Source organism: Colobus angolensis, unplaced genomic scaffold, assembly GCF_000951035.1.
Source record: "Colobus angolensis palliatus isolate OR3802 unplaced genomic scaffold, Cang.pa_1.0 Scaffold61, whole genome shotgun sequence".
Classification (NCBI taxonomy): domain Eukaryota; kingdom Metazoa; phylum Chordata; class Mammalia; order Primates; family Cercopithecidae; genus Colobus; species Colobus angolensis.
The window spans coordinates 1,807,460-1,825,290 of NW_012119710.1; the positions used below are offsets into that span (position 1 = coordinate 1,807,460).

Below are 17,831 nucleotides of genomic sequence, written 5' to 3' on the forward strand. Positions count from 1 at the left end.
CTCTGACATTGGGAATTACAATTCAATGTGAGATTTGGTGGGGACACATTTATACCGTATCACCAGCCATGGGTGCCCTGTCTGGCTTCTGTGCTTGCAGTGATGGAAGTAGGGAAAGGAGACTTTGGGGAGTGGGAGCCACATGTGGACTGAGGTGGTCCCCAAGGACTCCTGCCTTTTTGAAATGTGTTTCTCTGTCTTCTTTCTCTAGAGTGTATCCAGAAGCTACTGTCAGAAGGACACTGTAAGAGAACCTTGGCACCCCTGGACCCAAAGGAAAAGACACCAGTGGAAAGAGGTATGAAGTGGCAACGTGGCAGGGTGGCATCTTCACTTACTTGAACAAGAGGGTCTTCTCTTCTCTCTTCTTCTCTTCCTGCCCTCCAAACCACCACTTCCATGTGAGAGGGCTCTCAGCTCTTGCCCAAGGGGCACAGGGCAGGAGAAGTGTGGCTTCACTCTTCTTCTCACACCTAGACATTTACTCACGGATAAGGGCAGTGGGGCCACCTTGGTGCAGGAAGTGAGGGTTGATGGATGGCAGGGAGTGAGCCCTTTAAGGAAGAGTAGAGCTTCTGGGGGCTTCAGGCAGGGTCATGAGGGCTCATGGAATCTGTATCAAGGACCCCTCCCTGACCTCAGCCTCCCCCATACCCACCACTGTTTTGGGACTGTGAGAAGGAGATCGCTTCCTAGGGCGATTACCATCCCTCTGCCCTCAATTCTCTTTTGATCAGAGTCTAAATCCACAAGTACTAGGATCAATCACCACATTCTATGGTGAAACTGAGAACAGAAAAGCCTTGGTCTGCTTCGGAGGCTCTCAAAGTCCTTCTTGAGCTGACCATGATTCTGGGACTGGTGATGGGCTGGTGGCCTCATGGAAGCTTTCTGGATGAAAAGCCAAGATGTCTGTCCTCTGAGCAGCCTCGACCAACAGTGTGACTTATAAGTCATTTCCCTCATTGGGCCTCGTTTTCTCATTGTAAAATGAGGCAGCTGCAACTTGAATCTCTGTTCTAGCACTCACACCCTCCATTTCTGGGATTCCAAGACCAGGGCTGAAATAGAAGAAGTGACAGGTCAGGGGTTGGGAGGTTGTGGAAGGCCATGGAAAGGAGAGGGGATTTGAAAACTCCAAGGAGATCTGATTGCCTGTCTTGGGCAAAGGATGATGGCTCCAACCCTTGGTGGTAAATCATAGGGTTTGAGGTGCAGAGGAACCTGGGTTTGAGTCCCTGCCTATCAGAAGAGAAACCAGCAACATGACGGAGGGCTTCATGCCCCAGGCACAATGTGATGCTCATTCGCTGCACCATCCCATTCTGTCCTCTTAACCGTCCTGTCATCTTGCCACTGTGATCACCTCCACACTACGGAAGAGAAAACCAGGCCTCAGAGAAGTTAGGTGACTTGCCTAAGGTCACATAGCACTGAGTAATGTCATTGAGATTTGAAGCCACTGCCTGAACTGCCATACAATTCTTGTGTCTTTTGCTTACTAAATTCTGTGACTTGAAGCTTAAGATTAAAAATAATTAGACAAATCATCTCTCTGAAGTTCCATTTCCTGTTAAAAACATAAAAATGGTTTGTTTCCTTGTCCTACACCTTTTTTTTTTTAAATTTTGGGCATCTCATGAAATCCCTGCAGGCCTTGATATTCTGATCTCTAAAATGGGACAGTGACACTTACTCATGGGTTGCTTTGGGGAAGACGAGGAAGACTTAGGAAGCTCCCTGCACTGTTTCCTATACGTGTGCCCTCCACACCCACTCCACCTGCTTCCCCTGCCTGGGCTGCTGGCAGGTGTATGGGGTGTGCAGATTGTGAAGTGCTGCACTACTGCCTAATGGCATTTTCTATTTCAGCTGCCTCTGTGCCCATAGTCGGAAAGCACTCGGCCACTTTCTTAGTCACCAATCTGATAGTTCACTCGCCCTTCTGGAGTGTGCCACTGGCTGCCCTAGATTATTTTAGGCTGGAATCCAAGACAGGGTGGCCGGCTCCCAGGGGCAGATAAAACAGGGCCAGGCTGAGGCTTTAGTGGACAGTGTGGGAGGAGCGGCGAGGCCTGGGGCCTGCTTGGGCTGTCCCTCACTGACTAGCGTCTGTGTCCCACGGCTCACCCCGCCAGCTGCCAGGACCATAATCTTAATTGTAAACCTCCTGGCAGCAGCTGCCCTGATCCCCACAGGAAGCAGTTGCCTTATCACAGAGCCTGGATCCTGCCCAGTATTCTTAATCTGGAGAAGGCACTGAAGTGAGTCAGGAAAAACTTCCCGTCCCCAGGACCTTTCTTCTTGGGGATATTTCTCCATCAGGGGAAGCCGTGGGCCTCAAGCCTCGGTGTGTAAGAGGAAAAAAATCTCTTTAAGTGCAGAGCAAAGCAGTAGGGTTGCTATTGTTCTTGGTTTACTTTCAGGAGGACAGCCCAGGGAGCAGAGCTATTTAGCCTTGCCCCTCTTGTTAGCCAGGAAACAGATAAATGTTATAGCATCACAGGGAAAATATAAAGACGACCATAAAGCAACAGGCAGAGAGGCATACGCTGTCATGGAAAAGCTTTGCTGGGGTTTTGGAGCTAGAAGGATGGGGGCTGAGTCCCAGCTCTGCCCTTCAGTACTGTTTGGCTTGGGGGTGAGTGACTTGATCCCCCACAGCCTCAGTTTTCTCATCTGTAAGATGGGCAAAGAGCATGCACCCCACTGGGTGGTTGTGAGGTCAAGGTGACTACCATGGGAAGCCCCTGTTTGCTTTGAACAATGGCAGCCCCCTTGGAATAGTGTAGCCTCCCAAGGTGACCTCCTTGAAGAGTGCCAGGCTCTTGGGATGTAAGAGCTGGGTGTTTGTAACCAAACAGTGGGGTTTCCCTGGAGACACATACCTCCTTCTGTGCAAGGTCTAAAAAAAGGGCTGTAAGAGGGACCTGGGTTGTGTCAGCTCCCTGTCTTGATGTGCTATCTCTTAGAGCCACCTCAAGTGTGAGCAGTTCATCCCAAGTCTCTAGCTGATGGCTAACACTTCACTCACAGCCATCTTTACTGGACTTTTTCGTAGATAATTGTTAATCCTACCCACACTCCAGAAGGCAGTCATTGATAAGCTCTTTCAATGATTCCAGGTTTCATGTCTAAAAAGCAGCAAGGTAAGGACCCAAACACAGGGTTCCTAGCCCAAGGACAGTGTGTTTGTGGGAGCTTCTCATGGCACTCTCTGCACCTAGAGGCACCCGCTGTACCAACGGTGGCACTCTTCTCCAGTTCACTACCCAGTCTTGCACTGAGTGTGGTGCTAAGTCAGAAATGAAAGTCCCCTGATGTTTTTATCTCCCCAGCCAGCCCTTTGAGGCAGGCTGAGTGAGAGAAGGCAATTTCTGTGGATTCCCCAGGCTTCAGTTTATCTTTTTTTTTGTTATTGTTGCTCAAGCTTTTGGTGTTCTAAGAATCCATTGCCAAATTTGAGGTCATAGAGATTTACTCTTGTGCTTTATTCTAAGAGTTTTATTTAGCTCCTACATTTAGGTCATTGATCTTTTTGAGTTAATTTTCATATATGGAGTGAGGTAGGGATTCAGTATCATTCTAGTGTATGTGGACATCCAGTTGTCCTTGCACTATTTGTTGAAGAGACTATCTTTCCTCTAGTGTATTGCCTTTGCTCCTTTGTCAAATATCAGTTGACGTATATATGTGGCTCTATTTCTGGGCTTTCTATTCTGTGCCAATAATCTGTCTGTACTTTCACGAATACCATGCCATTTTATTACTGTATCTTTATAGTAACTCTTAAAGTTGGGTAGTGTCAATTCTTCCAACATTGTTCTTCTCTTTCAATTTTGGGTTGACTTTTCTGGGTGTTTTGCTTCTCCAAATAAACCTTAGAATCAGTTTGTTGATATCCATAAAAAAACTTGCAGGATTTTGATTGGGATTGTCTTGAATCTATAGATCAAGTTGGGAAGAACTGACATCTTGACAGTATTGAGTCTTCCTGTTTTTGAACATTGACTATTTTTCAGTGTTTTCATTTATTTACTTCTTTGATTTCTTCAATCTAGTTTTGTAGTTTTCCTCATACAGATCTTATATATATTTTATTAGCCTCAAATTTCTTATAATTGAGTATGATATTAACTATTGGTATTTTGTAGATGCTCTTTATCAACTTGAGGAAGAAGATCCCCTTAATTCTTAGTTTGCTGAGAGTTTTTTTTTATCATGAATAGGTGTTGGATTTTGTCAAATGCTTTTTCTGCATTTATTGATATGATCGTGCAATTTTTTTTCGTTAGGTTGTTGATATGATGGTTTATATTATTTGATTTTTTTTTTCTTTCTTTTTTTTTTTTTGAGACCGTCTTGCTCTGTTGCCCAGGCTGGAGTGCAGTGGTGTGATTTCTGGTCACTGCAACCTCTGCCTTCCAGGTTTAAGAAATTCTTTGCCTTAGCCTCCCGAATAGCTGGGATTACAGGCACATGCCACTATGCCCAGCTAATTTTTTTTTGTATTTTAGTAGAGATGAGGTTTCACCATTTTGGCCAGGCTAGTCTTGAACTCCTGACCTTGTGATCCACCTGCCTCGGCCTCCCAAAGTGCTAGGATTATAGGCGTGAGCCACTGCGCCCAGCCTATTATTTGGTGTTTTAATATTGAACCAGTTTTGTGTACCTGGAATAAATCTCACCTGATCATGGTATCTAAGACCTTTTATACATTCTTGGGTTTAATTTGTTAGTATTTGTTGAGGATTTTTGCATTTACATTCATGAGAGATATTGGTCTGTAGTTTTCTTGTAATGATTTTTTCTGGTTTAGGTATCAGCATAATGATGGTCTCACAAAATGAGTTAGGAAGTATTCTCTCCACTTCTATACTCTGGAAGAGATTATTGAGAATTGGTATAATTTCTCCCATAAGTGTTTGTTAGAATTCACCAGTGAACTCACCTGGCCTGATGCTTTTCTTTCTTTGCAAGGTTTATTGATTAGATTTCTTTAATAAATATAGGCCTATTAAGACTTTAATTTCTTTTTTGTGTGAGCTTTGGCAGATTGTGTCTTTCTAGGAATTGGTACATTTTATCTAAGTTATCAAATTTGTAGGCATAAACTTGTGCACATTTGTGGGCATAGAATTGTGTATTTCTTTTATCCTTTCATGTCTATGGGACATTCCATGTCTATGGGAACTGTAGTGATATCCCCTTTTTCATTTCTGATATTAGTAATTGGTGTCTTTTCTGGTTTTTCTTAGTTAACCTAGCCAGAGTTCTATTGATTTATAGATCTTTTCAAAGAACCAGCATTTGGATTTGTTGAATTGATTTCATGTTTTCTGAAGGCTACGTTTTAATCATGGCTCTATCACTAAGTATCTGAGGGATCTTATGGGTAAATCTCTTTGATTTTACATCTCGGTTCTAACATCTGCAGAATGGTGTGGCAATAACAATGCCTAGCCCTGAGTTGACTTGAGGGCAAAGGTCAAATGTGAGTACACATTCATTTATTCAGCAAATATTTGTTGAGACCCTACCATGTACCTGGCACTGCTCTACATGCTGGGAATATCGTTTTGAATGAAATAGCAGAGTCTCAGTCCTTACGGAGCTTGCCTTCTGGTTGAGGGAAACAGAAACCAAACAAATACATTTGAATATCAGGTGCCATTAGGTACTATGAAGTTCAATAATGACTGGAAGGGGCAGGGAGTGATTCAGGTGGTGGGTTGGGGGAGGATTGCTATTATGGATAGGAGGTACAGGGAAGGCCTTCCTAGCCAGATGTAATTTGAGCAGACACCTGAAGGCAATGAGGAATAAGCCTTGACATAATGTGGGGGAAGAGCCTTCCTGTGTGAGGGAATAGCAAGAGTAAGGCACATTAGGCTGGCTGGCATGTTAGAGGACCAGCAAGGATGCCGGGGTGCTACCCCCATGGTAGTGTGGATGGAGAGGAGGCCAGGAGTGAATTGGAGGCCCAGCCTGCACAGTGCTGCTAGCTAGGGTGAAAGCTTTGTATTTTGATTCTAAAGGGTCTAAGTTTGGCAGGAAGCCAGTAAGCAAGAAAGAGACCGGATCAAATTTATATTTTACTAAGATCACTCTGGCTGCTGGGTGGAGGGCAGTCTGCAGGGAGAAGGGAGACCAGTACAAACACTCATGTTGGAATCCATGGAAGAGGCAAGGTGGCTTGGAAGGTGGAATGTGGTGGAGGTGCTGAGAAGCCACAACATTCAGGATCTATTTTGAGAGCAAAGTTGATAGGACTTGCTAATACGATGGGGGTGAGAGAAAGAGGAGTCAAGGTCAACCACAGCTTCTGGCCTGAGATGGAAGAGCCTAGGGTGGGTTCTGGCCGAGAGTGGAGGGAGGGCATATTGAGTTCTTCTCAGGCATTTTAAGTTGAGATGCTTATTAATCACTAGAGTGGAGGTGGAGAGGAGTGGCTGGAGATATGCACCTGGGGTTCAGGGGTGAGGGTGGGGCTGGTCTCCAAATTTGAGAGCCATCAGCTTGTATAGAGTATTTCAAACCTTTGACCGTAATGAGATTACTCAGGAAGTGAGTGAAGATGCAAAAGATGACGGAGGACTGAGCCACTGTCAAGGGCAGTCATGTGTTGTTTGAGAAAATTCTGGTCCCAGGCAAGGGTGGATATACTGAGCAGAAGTGTGCACCTTAGGCAGGGGCAAAGGTGAGAGGCTTGAGGATGAGTGGAGAAATGAAGCTCTGTGCCTTTCTGCAAGGTCTGGCTGGATCTTCTAATGTCTTTGTTGGATCATTCATTCATTTGTTCATTCATATGAACCAAAACACTTATCAAGTGTCAATTGTGCTGGAAGCACAAGGCTATTTACCTGTGGGCCCCAGATGTAAATGACACGTAGTGCCTGAGCTGGAGGAGGCCACCATTCAGCTGTTGATGCCTGACATAAAATGTGACAGGTGCAGCAGAGGCATTCCTAGGTGTGTTAGTCAGCTTTTCCAGAGAAACAACCAATAGAATATACAGTCAGCTGGATATACAGATAGGATATCAGGATATATATCTGATAGGATATACAACCCTCTGTGCCCATGGGTTCTGCATCTGTGGATTCAACCAACTGTGAACCAAAAATATTCTAGAAAAAGCTGCAAAATAATACAAAAACTCCCAATACAGTGTATTAGCTCTCATGAGTAAACTAGAGATGATTTAAAGTATACAGGAGGATGTGCATAGGTTATAAGCAAATACTATTCCATTTTATATCAGGGACTTGAGCATTAATGCATTTTGATATGGAAGAGGGTCCTGGAACCAAGGGATGGTTACCTCCATGGATTCTAAGAGATGACTGTTTATATAAAGAGATTTATTATGAAGAATTGGCTCATGTGACTACAGAGGCCGAGAAAAAAAAGTCCTGAGATCAGCACTTTAGGTTTGTGACTCAGGAGAGTTGATGGTGTAAGTTCCAGTCCAAGAAGAGGAGAAGTCCAGTGTTCCAGCTCAAGAAGTCAGACTGGTGAAATTTCCCCTTACTCAGCCTTTTGGTCTATTCAGGTCTCCAGTTGATTGGATGAGACACAGCTGCACTGGGGAGGACCATCTGCTTTACTCAGTCTACCTATTTAAATATCAATTTCATCCAGAAACACCCTGGAAGACACTCCCAGAATAATGTTTGACCCAAATTATCCATCACTCTAGGATATTTGACACCTAGAGCACATGATTTTTGTATACTTGCTTCCTCTATACAACAAAATTATTTTCAGTAATAATGATGAAATAAAATCAATTAGAATAATGGCCAGAAAAGAGACTGAAAATTTTGTGAACTTTGTATGTATAACCATGCCAGTAAACAAACATTATGACATGAAAAAGTAGAAAGGTAATGGGTCAACAGTTCTTAATTACATTAATAGATAATTTGACAAAAGAGAAAATAATACATGAAGAAACTTGCAAAATGCATTAATGCTTAAGTCCCTGATATAAAATGGAGTAGTATGTGCTTATAACCTATGCACATCCTCCTGTATGCTTTAAATCATCTCTAGTTTATTCATGATAGGTAATACACTGTATTGGGAGTTTCTGTATTATTTTGCATTGTCATTTATTTATTTATTTTGAGATGGAGTTTCACTATTTCTGCCCACGCTGGAGTGCAATGGCGCCATCTCAGCTCACTGCAACCTCTGCCTCCCGGGTTCAAGCGATTCTCCTGCCTTAGCCTCCTGAGTAGCTGGGATTACAGACGCACACCACCATGCCCGGCTAATTTGTGTATTTTTAGTAGAGATGGGGTTTCACCATGTTGGTCAGGCTGGTCTCGAACACCTGACCTCAGGTGATCCACCTGCCTCAACCTCCCAAAGTGTTGGGATTACAGGCATGAGCCACTGCACTCGGCCGGATTCTGAAGCCTTATTCTCTAAATGAATGGGTATCACAGGATCCACACATGTTGGCTTCTGACTGAATAAGTAGGTGCTCTCTGAATTCACACCTACGCAAATGCAACGTGTTTTAAAGGCTAAGTAATAAAAATATGCTCCTTTGAAGCTTACATACATATTATTAAAACTCACCAGTGACTGCTGCAATTGTTTAGAACTTAGATCACCAAACAATTTTTTTTTTCCTCAAAGTGGAGTGTTTTATCACTGACACTGTTTAGAACTGTCAGCTTTCAGTGGGTTTTAGGTTTGTTTTAAAATTCCCTACAGGCAGTTCATCCCTTTGTTGCCAGCTCCCTGGAAGGACGGCTCCCACTGCCCCGCTCTTGGCATGCCCATGGCGAGATGCTCCCAAGAGGGTTGCTGTGAGGGGACGGGATGGAACGGTGGTCAGAAGGTCGGGGAGACCCTGTAACTGAGTCCTGCAATAGGACCAGGTAATCTCCAGGTGGAATGGATGGACACAAGGCAGAGCCTCGCAGCCTGGGGACCCCTGGCATCCTGGAAACCCTGGGTCAGTAGGTATTTGGTTGCAGTTCCTGAAAGCCGCCAGTGTTCTGAGCACCATCTGTGTACCCGTGCCTGGGGTTATGGAGAGCTGGGCACTGAAAGCTTCGTCCTCAGAGTGGCAGTTTGGAGCCTGCGAGGCTGCCTCCCTCCCAGTCCTGTGCTCCTCAGTCAGACTCCCACCCTCAGCCCCTCTCTCTCCTTCCCTTTCCCCGCAGCTGTTCTAATTAAAAATCGCATAAATACCAGGAGATAAGGATCCAGGGGTTTTGTTTTTTATTTCTGCGGAGACTCGCCAGAGAGTCTCTTCAGTAGGAAAGGTCCCTTTGGAGCTGAGATTTTTCTCCTGGACTTCAAAGACGGGGCTTCTTAGGAACAGAACATCTGTTTAAACTGAACTTGAACCGAGAGGCAGGCAGGCATGTCCCATGGGAGAAGGAGGGGCAGAGCCCAAGGGTGTGGAATCTGCTTTCTGTCCCTGGGGGAAGCTCCGCAGGCAGGCTCATTCCTGCATCTCACAGTGTGTCCCCATGCTGGGCAGCTTCTCTTAGTAAATGCAGAGGAAGTGATGGCAGGGGGCCCACAGGCCTGGGGCTGGGCTTTGGGCGGACTGCTGTCCAGATAGCATCCAGGCTCCTGACCTCAAAGCCTCTCCATTCAGTAGAGGTAGCAAGGGAACCTGGGGTGACAGAGTTGGCTCCTCCTGCCTGGAGGTCCCTGTGGTCCTCAGAAGTCACCTTCCAACTGGGGACCTCCCAGCTCTTGGCATTTGCATGGACAGAGCCTCCTTCATCCTCCCTTCTTCCCTCCTGATTTCCCTCCCTTCTTTTTTTCTTCCCTCCATTCACTAGGCGTCCACTGGGGTTCAGAGATGAAAAACTCCCAATCCCTGACTTCGAAAGGCTCACCACCTGCTAGAACAACCAGGTTGATCTCAAAAGATAAGAAAAGTTGAGCACTTTGGTTGTGTGTGTGTGGCTGTTCTTGTTAAGGCGATGAAACAATTCAGAGCTTGGAAAATGAAGGGAAAAGAAATCATTCACTTCCTCTCTCAGGACCAGAACCTCCTTCGTTTCCTGCTTTTGTTCACACCCAGGCGTGTGTTCAATAGTTGACACCAGAAAGTCCGTTCAGTTTGGCTTCCTGCTTTTTTTCCATCTCTCCTGGACTTACAGTGTGTGAGATTCCTTCCTGGGCATCAGAGGGCTGGAGGACCCCTACTGTTGGACGCTCAGCTGCGTCCAGTGTCTGCTGTCACCTGCATGCCTGCTGGGAGGGGTCGCCAGGTACAGCAAATAAAATTAAAGGATGCCCAGCTAAATCTGAACTTCCTATAGACAATGACTCAATTTTTAGTATAAGTCTGCCCCGTGCAATATTTTTTCGTGTACTATTTAGGAAGAATCACTGAAAGATTATTTGTTGTTTATCTGAAATTCAGACTTCACTGGGCATCCTATATTTTGTCTGGGAACCCTGTGCCTGGAGTATCTGTTTGCACGTGTGTAGTCAATGCTGCATTACTTAATGATAGGGAGAACTATCTGGCTGATAGGTTCCTCTCTGCATTTGTGGGGAACTCTCTTCCTAACTTTAATCGCTCCTGTTCCTGCCCACACTTCTGGACTGCTCTGCAGCTTAGCATACCTGGAGGTCACTGAATCCCTATAGGTCCTCTCCAGGCACGTTTCATTCCCAGCCTCCTTCTGGGAGCCTCTAGTGACTGCAGTGGTTTGGTTTGCTCCCTCTAGTGGGGAGGGGGTGGGAGGGGGCGGTGGGAGGTGAAAAATTTGCACTCCGTTGGGCCTCTGGGGCTGCTTTCTCCAGCAACCGCCAGCATCTTTGGCAAGGATGGAAACAAGGATTGCGTTCCTGCCGCGCTGGAGGGAGCAAGGGCTTGAGGATGTTGCTCCAGGCTGCTAACCTATAGAGGTCGATGACATCTTTCTCTCCATCAGTGAATTTATTTTTCATTCCAAGGCAGCTTTCAGGGTGGTAAAAATACAAAGCTAAGTGGCAGACAGTTTTTTTTAAAAAGTGATTGTAGGCTGGGAAGACACAGTTTTTTGCCTTGTGGTTAAATGGATTTTCTGTTTAACTGAGGGTTAAGTAGAAAACTCGTTTTGATTCATCCTCTGTTGTTGCCAATCTTTCTAAAATGTATTAGCTGCTCCCTGGTTTTCCTAAGTGCACCATAATGACCATAATTGAATCTCTCTGCTGGCAGAGGATCCTGTGGGGCGTCTGGGCACACTGCTGTAAATGTCAGTCCTCACCAGGTGGCCCAGTTATTGGGCTTTACAGCCTACAGGGTAGGCTGGTGTGCTCTGCAGTGGCCTTCACATTCGCTGTCTTCTCATTCTGCCTGCCCAGCCACCCTGGGCCGAGACTCAGGAAAGGAATTAGTAAGACCACTGTATAGATGTAGAAACTGAGGTCCACTTGGGGGAAAGATTGGCCCGAGTCACATCTGGCTGGTGGAGGAGCTGGGGCTGAAGCCAGCAGAGACAGTTGTGGTATTGGCCCTGATTTAAATCCTGGCTCTCACTTGCTGGCTGGGAGACCATTAAGCTTCGTGAGCCTCGGTTTCTTTATCTGTGAACTGGACATGATAACCTTTCCCTGCAGAGCTACTGCTGGGGTTAAGCATGAAGATGTGGGTGGGCTGCACACCACAGCCATCATATATTTAAAGGGAGAATAGCACCCCTCCTGAAAAAGAAATCAACATACCAGTGCTGGGACCCTGTGTCCAGCTTCTTTCTGCTCTGCTGTTCTTCTTCCTCTGAGCGCTGGTGGTTTTACACGCAGATCCTGCAGCCGGAATGTCTGGGTTTGAGCCCTGACTCTGCCCCTGACTCTCCGTGTAACTATAGTCTGAGCCTCAGTTCCCCGTCTATAAAGTGGAGATCATGATCGAAAGCTGCCTCCTAGGGTTGCCATGAGGATTCAAGGGAAGGGAGCTGAGGAAGTGGGTCAGGGCTGGCCATTGTCATCCTAGTACCTGGTTGACTGAGTCTAGTTTCACCATGTTTCTCTGGATTTGGTTCATATTCTGAGTGTTTTAAAGGGATTGGGTTTGGGACCTAAGCTCCTTGTTGGTGCCCCGGGAGCCTGCATGGGCAGCCTGGGGAGGAGGAAGGATACCCCTCTCACAAGCTGGCTTTCTGTACTGTATGGTGCTTTACCCCCGCTGGGTGCTTCCCCAGCCCTGGTTCTAAGGAAAGATGCTAAGAGAGACCTGTGAATAGCTTAGGAGGGGACCTAGACGGGAGACTTCTGCCCTGCCATGGCCCCTGCAGTAGGATCCCCTACCTGAGGGATACTGGCCCTCAAATAGCTTCCCTGTTTGGGACCTTCTGTGCTCTCCCATATGTCATACATTTCTAGCATTTCAAGAGGCATTTGTTTTTTCCCATGTTAAGGGATCCATGGAGTGAGGTGTGTGTGACCTCTGAACCCTTTATGGGGGATTGGGCTGGGGGTGGGGAGGACACCCTGCCAAGGTGAGGCCACCTCATCTGGCCTCTGGGCTGCTGGCTCAGCCACCTCCTGGGTCCTGCAAGCAACTCTGCTTCAGCTCCCGGTCACCAGCACCTCCTTCTGCCAAGCTGCCGCCTTGTTCTCCAGCTCACCCACTTCCCGGGACCCCTCTGGAACTCTGTGGGGATGGGGAGGTTGCAGCTAAGTAAATAGTCACCCTATTATTTTAGGAGAGGAACAACAGCCTGTGTGCAAAGCCCCTGGGTAGGGCTGGTTTATTTATGCATTTGTCTTTAATGGGAAGGCTGAGAGAAATTGCATGGTTTGTGAATATTTACAGGCAAATTACTACAGGGAGGAAATGAATTCATTCTCTCTCCTCTCCCACTGTTAATAGATCACACTGTGGTTCCCTGAAGCCTGCCTCCCACCTCCCCCGCTTTTCTTTCTTGCAACTCCTTGTAGTCTTCATGCCAGCTCCAGGAGGGCGTCTGGGTAGATGTGCCAATTTAATTTGCCATGCAGTTATTGAGCGCTAACTGCATGCCAAGCCCTGGTTCAGGGAGTAGGGGTACCCAGGTAGGCACCACATGTGTGGGTTCTGTCTGCAGAGCTCTGGGGCAAGCTGACTCAGGAGAGAAGGTGCCACTTGAAGGATTTTTCCCCAGGCAGAGGGAAGAGCGTAGGAGAACCCTTGGAGGGGTGAGCAGACGGGAATTACGCTCTGGGTGGGGGGTGGGGTAGTCTTCTGGTGTGGTTAGAGCACCCATGGGAGGAAGAAGGAGATAGAGCTAGAAATGGGGGCTGGGCTGGGTTCTTTCTAGTTCTGAACTGGGGAAGGAAGGTGGGGAGAAGGGAGAGATGGCCCAAGATGGTGCAACTTGTGTAGCTAGCCAGAAGAAGCACACCTCTTGTTTAAGGGCCTGAGTTGGCAAATAGTAGCCTCTTACGGGGAGACAGGAATTTCTCCCTCATCTCCCCTTTCGTTGGGGCCAAGAGGCATAAATGGGAGATCCCTGGGCTGTCACTCCTCCCTCTCTTTTTCCCTGCAGACATCACCAATCAATTGCAGCACTTTTGTTGGTTCCAGAATCCTCTGGAAAACAAGCTAGGCAGTCACTACCTATTGATTCCAGCTGGCCTTCTAGAAGGAAGGTGAAGGGCCTTCTAGTAGGTGGCTGGACCTTAGGGTAGCCCCATCAGTGAATTTGCAATGGAGGAAATTTCTTCTTCTCTTTGGGCCTCAGTTTCTCTACCTGTAAAATGGGGAGAGAGATGGCTCACTTGGTCTCTGAGGACTTTCCCAGTGCTAGCCAGCCAGCATTTGTTAATACCCGCATTAAGCGTGTGTGCACTTACTCTGGCTGGTGCTGAGTGGGGCCCTGGGATACACAGGTGATCCTGGCAGCTGAGACCTGGCCTCCTGAAGCTGACAGTCCTGGCAGTCTGTAGTTCTTAGAACCTCAGGTGTTGAGGTCATCTGACACCAAGGGTGGGGTTGTCTTGATTCTTTCAGACGGATGGCACCCAGTGCAGCCAGCTATCCAGTGGCTGGAGGTCCTGGGGATCTCTGGGGACATTAGTCCTGGTCTCCGGGCCCACACACCAGGCATCCTCCCAGGGTGGTTAGATGCCATTAGGGCTCAGTCTATGCAATAAGAGCCACAGCCCAGGCCCCAGGTCCTGTTGACCAAGCGAATAGCTGGTATGGCCACTGGGGATCCTGAAAGGGCCCCAGGCCACGTGTATCTGTCCTGGGAGCCTGCCCCAGGATTGACCCCCCAGCCCTTTTTGGCAGGGGAGAGGCCTCCATTGTGCTCCGTTTCCTTCTAGGTGTGCATGTTCCTCCTGAACCCTTCCTCCCCACCCACTCCATGGCTGTGTTTTCAGTTTACCCCAGGTCATGTCAAGTGAGATCAGCCCCTTACCCTCAGGATTCTGAAATAGAGCCAGGGAGAGGCCAGACATTTCAGAACGGTCTAGGTGCTCCCCAGGGCCAGATGCTCTCAGATGCCAATAAAAACACTGTGTCCTTTTTGTGTTCAGTGAGGGCCCCTCCTTGACCTGCTGTGGGCAGGAGTGACTAGTGATGTTCAGCTGGTTTTAGACCCTGGAGAAGGTTAATGGGATCAGTAGCATCCTAGGCTGGGAGCCTTTGAGATCAGAGCTATGGGTGAAATTCATCAGTCTCATAGAGAAAATGGAGTACACCACCATGGCCTTGTTAAGACACGGATGGCCTTCTACTGCTAATGGGTACACACACTGCTGCATGCTATGCCTTAATGCCTGCCTTCCATGCACACAACTACCCACAATACCTGTGCATGTTTACACACACACACTGGCACACATACTTGCATACCGCTGCATATCTACATACATACCTACACACCCCCCATATACCTGTGCACACCTATCCACATGCCTGTGCACATCTATGTACACTCCTGTCTAAGTGCCTGCACATACTTACCCACATCCTTGTGTATGCCTAAGCACACATCTGCACACATCCCTGTGAACGCCTTCACACATACCTGTGTACACCTATGCATATACCTACACACATACCTGTGTATACCTATGCACATACCTACCCACATCCTTGTGTCTGCCTATACACACACCTACCCACATCCCTATGCACATGTACACACATACCTGTGTACACCTATACATATAACTACACACATACCTATGTACACCTATGCATATACCTACCTACATCCTCGTATCTGCCTATGTACACAGCTGCACACATCCCTGTGAACACCTACACATATACCCATGTATACCTATGCACACACCTGCCCACATCCGTGTCTGCCTATGCACACACCTGCACACATCTACCCACATCCCTGTGCACAACTGCACACACACACGTGCATACCTATGCATATACTTACCCACATCCCTGCATCTGCCTATGCACACACCTGCCCGCATTCCTCTGCACACCTATGCACGCACCTGTGCACACTCAGACACATGCACACACCCATTTGTGCAGATGTCTTCATACACCTCTCCTACACCACCCCCCAGCTCCTACACACCCACCCACACATCCTTGCCTACCTATCTTCCTTCAGATTCATTCACTCCAAATATGTCCTCCCTGCCTCTCCCCACTGTATGCAACAATGCAACACACACACACACACACACACATACACACACACGTTCACAAGCTGCAAGCAAGCTATTAGATGAAATTGATTGTTTCTCAGCTCTGGGCCTACAGAGCTAGGATTATCTCTTTACTCCAGATTATCCATTTACCTGGATGCCAACAAGCCCAGCAGGGGCTCCAGGGAGGACGGGAAGGTTGACTCAGGGATTATCTGGGCCCAGTACAATTGCCCTCTGAGGCTGGGTGTGTTTTCTGAGTCCTGTTTCATACCTCCCTCTGCTCATTCATTCATTTGCCTACCATCCATTCATTCCATCCCTTACTGACAGCAGTGATCCAAACAAAAACATGGCCTTTGTCCTGACAAAGCTTCCCTTCTTCTTACAGTCCACCAACTTCACCATTTCCTTCATGGTTCTGATATTTGTTGAGGAGAAAATGACATCGGACTTTGATACTTGCTTTTGGAACCAGACGTCCAGTCCTGGAATCCAGTCTGTGTCTGGAATCCACTTGCTAGACCTTGGCTATGTCATGTCACCCCCAAGCCTCTGTCTATTTCCCCATCTGTAAAATAGGGATCATGGTTCCTCACTCCTGGGAAGGGCCTTGAGCCCTGCGAATGGCAGCTGTGAGAACTGACTTGAGGACTTCTGTGTTCATCAACAAAACCTTCCTTAAAACAGGGTCGCACAACTTACCAGCTTCCTAAGGCTAGGATGGGGGCCCTGGGAAACACTTTTGAAGTCCTGGTGAGTCTTTGAGCCTATCTGTGGAGTACCTACTTTTCAGACATGGCCGGTCAGTTTATTTTTTCCGTCCCTTTAAGAGAAAGCAGTTGCGAAAGGACTGGCTCATCACAAACATTAAGGAAATCTGATGCTCTAGAGGTTTCTGCAGGGGGCCGGAGGAGCAGCCAGGAACCGGTGGCTTACTCATCGTGTGCCTGCAGCCTTGCTGGAGGGCTCTGGCCAGTTTCTCCCCATCTGTAGAGTAGAGATTGGAAGCCTGTTGGTGAAGGCTTGGAAGATCTCGCTGATGTCAGCATGTTGAGCACCGTGGGTGGCTGCCTGCTGTCACCCAGTGTCCAGCACGAGGCTCTTGTTGGGGGGGAGGGAGCTCTTCCATGCGAGTCCAGAAGCTGGGGCTGCCCAGGGCCTAGAGAAACCATGAGGTGGCTGAGTGGCTGTTTTTTGTGTTTGTTAAAATGTTTTAACAACCTTAATTGGTCATTGGAAAACTGGACTGTTAGCTTCTCGATGACTGGGACACTGTGGGACGCTATCGTGTCTATGTTGCTCTAGAGGCTGCAGGAGGAGCTGTAGTAGCAGCACACAGTAGGATGCAGCACATCCTTGCTGGATGACGGATAACTGGAATCTTCCAGCAGCCTCTGCTGGCATCTGTCTTATCCCACAGCCCCGGGCACGTTTGGTAACAACCCAGGACTCTAGAACCTTTCAGCATAGCCTGAGTACCTTCATACATGCTTACCCAGCAACTTTTTTCCTTTTTCCCCCAAAGAGCTACAAACTTTATTGAGGTTATCTTTTATATACAGACATAAATTGTACAATAACATCCATTTTGGCCTTGTATACGTCAGTCCCTGTAAGACATAGAAATTTTCCATCAGCCCAGAAAGTTCCCTCTTAGCCCTCCCCGGTTAATCTCTGTTCCTCTCCCAGGAGCAACCACTGGTCTGCTTTCTATCACTACAGACTAGCTTTGCCTGTTCCAGAACTTTCTATAAATGAAATCCTACAGTAGGTGCTCTCCTGTCAGGCTCCCTTCACTCAGCTTACTGTTTCTAAGATTCATTTACGTTGGTGCCTGTACCAGTACTTTATTACTTTTTATTGCTGAGTAATATTCCATCTTATGTATATATAATAATTTGTGTATCCATTCACCCTTTGATGGATGTAGTATTGTTGTCAATTTTTGGCTACTACATAATCAAGCTGCTATGGACATTTGAGTCCAAGTCTTTGTGTGAACACATGCCTTACTTTCTCTTGTGTAAGTATCCTAGAATATAGTAACTGCATCATAGGGTAGGTGTAGGTATAACTTTGAAGAAACTGCTGGCTGGGTGCGGTGGCTCATACCTGTAATCCCAGCACTTGGAGAGGTCGAGGCGGGCAGATCACGAGGTCAGGAGTTTGAGACCAGCCTGGCCAACATGGTGAAACCCCGTTTCTACTAAAAATACAAAAAATTAGCTGAGCATAGTGGCGGG

General features: G+C 47.2%; 1 protein-coding gene across 2 annotated transcripts in view; it reads left to right on the forward strand.

Moving 5' to 3' along the window:
* Nucleotides 1-203: 203 nt before the first annotated feature.
* Nucleotides 204-17,831, forward strand: part of TSPAN18 (tetraspanin 18) — a 166,376-nt gene continuing 148,748 nt past the window's right edge. The window contains exon 1 of one of the 2 annotated variants that reach the window (XM_011963276.1): nt 204-298. The gene's annotated coding sequence lies outside the window, so the exon portion shown is untranslated. The remainder of the gene's footprint in view (nt 299-17,831) is intronic. The other variant, XM_011963275.1, reaches the window with a different exon arrangement.